At 50.2% G+C, this 6,415-nt stretch overlaps 1 protein-coding gene across 1 annotated transcript in view; it reads right to left on the bottom strand.

Annotated features, from left to right (window-relative positions):
* The window catches only part of EP400 (E1A binding protein p400), a 111,277-nt gene extending 106,122 nt beyond the window's left edge, over positions 1–5,155 (bottom strand). The window contains exon 1 of the mRNA XM_040251573.1: positions 5,065–5,155. The gene's annotated coding sequence lies outside the window, so the exon portion shown is untranslated. The remainder of the gene's footprint in view (positions 1–5,064) is intronic.
* Positions 5,156–6,415: the final 1,260 nt, after the last annotated feature.

The following is a 6,415-nucleotide window of genomic DNA, read 5'->3' on the forward strand; positions in this document are numbered from 1 at the left end:
CCCAGGTTCAATTACTGGGTCAGGAAGATCCTCTGGAGAAAGGATAGGCCACCCACTCCAGGATTCTTGGGCTTTCCTGGTGGCTCAGATGGTAAAGAATCTGCCTGCAATATGAGTGAGGTGGGTTCAATCCCTGGGTTAAGAAGATCCCCTGGAGAAGGGAACAGCTACCCACTCCAGTTTTCTTTCCTGGAGAATTCCATTGACAGAGGAGTATGGCGGGCTATAGTCCATGGGGTGTCAAAGAGTCGGACACAGCTGAGCGACTTTTCACTTTTCCTATGCTGTTTACAATAATACACTTTTAAAAGAAATGGAGGGGCTTCTCTGGTTCAGTGGCTATGAATCCACTTGCCAGTGCAGGGGACACAGGTTCCATCCCTGGTCTGGGAAGATCCCACATGCCGGGCAACTAAGCCCAAGCACCACAACAAGAGAAGCCACTACAGTGAGAAGCCTGCCCACAGCAACTAGAGAGCAGCCTCCGTCTGTCACAACTAGCAAAAGCCAGCAGCAGTGAAGACCCAGTACGGTCAAAAATAAATAAACCTTTAAAAAATAAAATAAATGGATAGTGAGGAATTCCCTGGTGACCCACTGGTTAGGATTAGGTGCTTTCACTGCAGAAGGCCAAGGTTCAACTCCTGGTCAGGGAACTAAGATCCTGCAAGCTGCCAATGTTTTAAAAAATTTTTTTTAATTTAAAAATAAACCCAAACTGGGCTTCCCTGCTGGCTCAGTGGTAAATAATCTGCCTGCCAATGCAGGAGACACAGGTTCAATCCCCGATCCGGCAAGATCCCACATGCGAGGAAGCATGAAGATGGTGCACCACAACCATTTAGCCTGGGCTCTAGAGCCTGGGAGCCACGACTACTGAAGCCCACACACCCTAGAGCGCGAGCTCCACAACAGTGTGGACGCTCCACAATGAGAAGCCTGAGTGCCGCAACTAGAGAGTGGCCCCCCGCTCACCACAGCTGCAGAACAGCCTGCACAGCAACGAAGACCCAGCACAGCCAAAAATAAGTAAATTTTTTAAAAAATTAAAAAACAAAAGAAGTCGATACCAAATCAGTTTGGGAAAGTCAAGAATGAGAAGAAAGAGCAAAGAGGAACTTCAGCATGCTTCGGGTACTTCTGTACTGTCTGACTATAACACAGTGTGACTTGTTCATCCATTACTTGTATTAAAAGTCTGGCAACAACCCAAAGCCCTTCAACGAGTGAATGGATAAACTGTAGTCCATCCACACTGCAGACCACACCTCCACAAAAAGAGACACATTCTTGGTATATGCAGCAACCTGGATGAATCGCAAATGCATTATGCTCAGTGGAAGAAGCCAGACTCAAAAGGCCCCACATTGTGTAAGCTCCTTTAACTGACATCCTGGAAAAAACACAAACACACACTTAGGGGTCAGAGGCTACTGAGCACTTAGGGAGGAGCTGACTACAGAGTAGCAGCACAAGGGAATTTCTGGGAGGGAAGGAACTTCTTTGTACTCTAACTATTGCGGAAATTAGACATCTGTCAAAATTCTCTGAATTCTATACCAGAAAAGTGAATACTATTACATATACATTTAAAAAAAAAAAAGGCAGCTAAGTAAAATAACAAAGTGAGGACGTCCAAAGACCTTCCCTTTCATTCAGAACATAAATGACTTTAAAAATTTATTTCTATAATATGATAATGCACCAAAACAAGATAAAAATTTCTGTTGATTAGAAATAAAGCAGAAATCACAGCGCGGGTGGGACTGAGATGACAAGCCCAAAGGATGCTCCACCCAGAAGAAAACTCTTAAGGGTCAGGGTCTTGACTTCTAAAGGCAACAGGTACTTGGTCCCTCTACAGGGGGCTGAGGAGCAGAGCCAGGCTCCAGAGGAAGATGTGCAGGTCACAGCCACCATCAGCTGCTCGCCCTCCCGGAGGAAGGGGGCAGACGTACCAGGCACTCACTGCCACCACAATGGGAACATGGGACCTGAGGTGGGGGAGAGGGGTATGTGCAGATCTGTTGGAGGGGGTGGGGCCTGCTGTGCAGAGAGAATGCCAACAAGAGAACTCAAAACAGAAGCTGGATGAAGATCTTGTCCCTCTGAAGAGCACCACACTGCCAGTGTGGGACATCCAGCTTCACACAAGGCCCCTGAATGCGAAATCCGGCAGCTGAATCCTTCCTTCAAGGGCCTCAAGAGCTCTCATCTTCCACTGGAGGAGTCATATGCAATTCTTTTCATTTCTACCTACGAAACCCAACATCTACATCAAACCTCACCTCCTGCATAAGCTTCTCTCTACTAGAAAAGCCAACCTCTCTCCTCTAACTTACAGCAGGTGAAGTCTATTCCTCAGCACCCCCTATAACTTTTAATACCCTGTAGGCCTAGGTCCCTACCAAAGTAATCTGCTTTAGGAAAGAATTTGTTCATTAATTTACTTACGCAACATTTATTAAGCATATACTCCATCAGACAGGATCTGAAGCACTGTGTGTAGGAGAGTGAACAAAGCGCAGTTCCTGCCCCGAGGCTAGGGGTGAGGGGAGGGGGCAGTGAGGCAATGAACAAACCCGTAGGTGCCAGACCATCCGTGCAATGGCAAAGTCAGGGTAAGGGATAGGAGCATGTGGGCGAGAGGACAAGGCATGGGCTACCCAGCAGCCTCTCTGAGGAGGGAACTTCTGAAAAGAGAACTGAGTAAGAAGCAGACCTGTGGCACGCAGGAACCTGATGTTTCAGGCAGAGCCGATGTGGGCCCAGGCATGGAGCTGGGTGTAGCTGAAGCCAGGTGACAACCAGTGGAGTGTGAGGACATGAAGTCACAGGGGCAGCAGGAACCTAGCCACAAGGGGCTTCATAAACTGCCTTAGGGACTCTGGCTTTTTTTTCTGAGGGAGATGACAAACCACAGAGGGCTCTGAGCTAAGCGGTGCATCACCCAGATCTGTATTAAGAGTCAACTGCAGAGCAGCTCAGCTCAGGTGAGTAGAGAGCAGGGAGGTCACTGGAATAACCCAGGCAAGATGGCGTAGGGGGCTTAAATGACAGCTGCACCCAAGAAGGCAGTGAGAAGCGTCAGGTTTGAGTGCCGACCAATCAAATTTGGTACCTGGAAGAAATGCACACGCCACACAAGGAGCTCTGTCCTGAGCAACAGAAGAAGGGAGTTACCTCTGACTGAGATGCAACAAGGTATCAGTAGATTACACACGAGTAAAAGGGGCTGTTTGGAACGGGAAGATCCAGCTAGGAGCTACACATTCTGGGAGTATTGACAAGTGGCCTAGCCATGACCCGGGATGAGATCACCCCAGGGTACAGACCAGAGAGGAGGAGGGAGGACCACTCCCAGGCAGTACAATTTGTAGCAGTTAAGGAGATGAGAAGGAACCAGCAAGGAGGCTAGGGACAGCAGCCTTCAAGATAAAAGGACAACCAATGAGTTGTGTCCCAGGGCCACCAAGGGAGAGTGATTCAAGAAAGCCATGGGAGGCCTAACCAAAGGCTACCAACAGGGGGACTTGGCAATATAGTGGTCCCCAACCCCAGGAGGAGCTGTTTCAGAGGAGAGGTGGGACCAAAAGCTTAGCCTGAACCATGTTCAAAAGAAATGAGAGACGAGGAGACAGGAGTTCACGATTCTTCCTAATTCTGGTATAAAAGGAAGCGAAGACCAAGAAAGGGTTTCCCTGGTAGCTCAGTGGTAAAGAATACGCCTGCCAATACAAGAGATGAGGGTTCAATTCCTGTGTTGAGAAGATCCCCTAGAGAAGGAAATGACAACCCAGTCCATTATTCTTGCCTGGGAAATCCCACAGAGGAGCCTGGTGGGCTACAGTCCAGGGGATTGCAAAAGAGTCAGACAAGACTTAGCAACTAAACAAGAAGATCTGAAGATCTAGAAAAGGTAATGGTAGCTGGAGAGTTTGCATATTGATGGAAATACTCTGGAGAGAAGATAAACTGAAGGCAAAACAAGAATATTAGAGCCACGGGCTGGAAAAGGCAAGAAGGGGTGGAGCCAATACGAGAGATTAAATGGCCAATGGCTTACAGATATTGCCCTACTAACAGCAACTGTTGTAGATTTAATGCCACCTGATCATGCTAACTACATGTTTTTAAAAGCACATGAAATTACATTGTACAATTAAAAAAAATTAATGAAAAGGACAAGAGGCCACAAAGAAACTGTTAATTATGTTTATCTTGGGTGGCTGAATGATTTAGTTTTAAGATGTATTTTTACTTTTTTTCCAATCATTCAGAAAGCATATTTCTATTTCATTGGTTCCACTAAAAAAGTCACAGAAACTACTTCATGGTATATCTCACGTAAAAAATAAAAATCCAATCCATCAGAAAACACAAATAAACGAAGAGAAAAAAAAAGTATAACGCCCGGGTTAAACACTACTAGCATCCCGCTCTATTATTTTTCTCTAACTGATAAGCTGACGTCTGAGCAGAGAGGCGGGTTGCAGACCTCTGCAGGAAGGTAAGTTCCGGGCAGGGCGGGCGCGCAACGCAAAGGCCCGGGGGCAAAAAGGCTCCGCCACTTAAGGGATGCTAGTGGGCGGCGGAGAGAAGCTGGAGGGAGCGGCGCAGGGGTTCCCGGAGGACGGGCCTGACAAGTCACTTTCCCTATGCACCTTTGCTTATCCCTGCGCGGAGCACCTCGCGCGAAGAAGCAAAGTGGTGCGATCCCCATCCTGTGGAAGGAAGGAGTCGAGCATCGAACCCGGAACACCAGGTGAAAAGAATGCACCGGACCTAACTTTAACCCCGCGCAGAAAAAACAACGCAAAGCGCCCCGCTCACAGGGAGGAACCCCGTGAGGCAGGCAGGGAACCCGCAGCGCCCCCGGCCGCCGGCGGCCCCCGTCACGACCCGCGGTCCCCGCACAGATTCAGTGCCGTCCCACAGCCAGCGCCACTCCGGGCCTCCCTCCTCGGCGCCCCGGGCCTCCGCCGGGGGCTCCAGAGCGAACCGAGGCCGGGGCGCGGGCCATCTAACCCGCAAGTCAGTCGTCCGCGCCACGCCCACACCTACCCCGAGTGTGGGCCGCGTTCCTCAGCTCTGGGGCTGGGTCTGGGGTCCGGGCCCAGACAGCGCCGTTCCGCTCGACACATCCGGGGCCCGGCCGGAAAAAGCGGCGGCGCGGCTGCTACGGCGAGCCGGAAGGGACGCGCGCTGCGCTCTTGCAGCTGCGCGTTGGTGTGACGTCGGCGGAGCGGGAGGCGCCGAGACGGCTGGGAGAGCTAGACCTGCAAGGCGAGGGCAAGGGCCGATGGGCTGGCGGCGGAGCGGTTCCGGGTTTATGAAGAGTGGAGGTTGCCATGAGGGTGCTGCGTAGACGACGGTGCGGGCTTGCGTTCACTCCGGCCGGCCGGATCGCCCGTTAAGCGCTGGCTCTAGGTTTGGGGAGGAGACCTCGAAAGCCTGTGGAGCCGCCTCTCCGAGAAGTGGGGTTGGCTGGGGCTGCTGCGGGTGGGGCGAGGGGCTGACAGCTGGGCGGACCAAGCAGGTGAAAAGGCCAGTCCAGGGCTGAGTGAGGAGGAGGTGCAGAAACGGGGCGGGGCAGAGGAAGTCACGCCTCAGAAGCAAACAAAAGGACACGGAGAGACCGGGTGTCTACCTGTAAGTGTTACTCAACTCAGCTTATTGATTGCTCAAAGCCAATAAAGAGAGGCAAGAGTCAGGAGAAAGGGAAGGTGCTTTAATCAGAAAAACTGGCAATCGGAACTGCCAGTGGTTAAGAATCCCCCTTGCAGTGCAGAGAACACAGGTTTGATTCCTCCTCAGGCAACTAAGTCCGTGTACCGCAACTAGAGAGTCTGTGCAGGGCAACAAGAGAGGACAGAGATGCGGTGTGCTATAACTAAGACCTGACACAACCAAAATAATTAATTAATTTTTGAAAAGAAAAGGAAATCTGGTGTTCTAGGCAGGAGGTGTTCTTATGTCCTGAGGCCAACTCTGAAGATTCTGCTCAGCCTTGACAGTTTTTAAAGGGAAAAAGCGGAGAGAACCTCGGAATCGTCAATCTGGAGGGTGGGTTCTGCATCCTTTTCCTCCGTGTGCCGACTGGTTGACTCTTCAGTTATTGCACAAGTGATCTACCCTCTGGATTGCTGAGGGAGCCGCTGGGGAGAGAACTAGTCATTCTTTAACTTCTTCATTCTGACTTCTTTCAACGTAGGAAAAGAATCAACACGTTAGGCACAGGCATAGTGGGCAATAAGGAGAGCACAAGTCAGGAGTTCGGTTAAATTACCCTGTGATCTCATTCCTGTAATTAGGTTCTTAGATGGGGAAACAGGGGAAACAGTGTCAGACTTTATTTTTGAGTGCTCCAGAATCACTGCAGATGGTGATTGCAGCCATGAAATTAAAAGATGCT

Source organism: Oryx dammah, unplaced genomic scaffold (assembly GCF_014754425.2).
Source record: "Oryx dammah isolate SB20612 unplaced genomic scaffold, SCBI_Odam_1.1 HiC_scaffold_12, whole genome shotgun sequence".
Taxonomy (NCBI): domain Eukaryota; kingdom Metazoa; phylum Chordata; class Mammalia; order Artiodactyla; family Bovidae; genus Oryx; species Oryx dammah.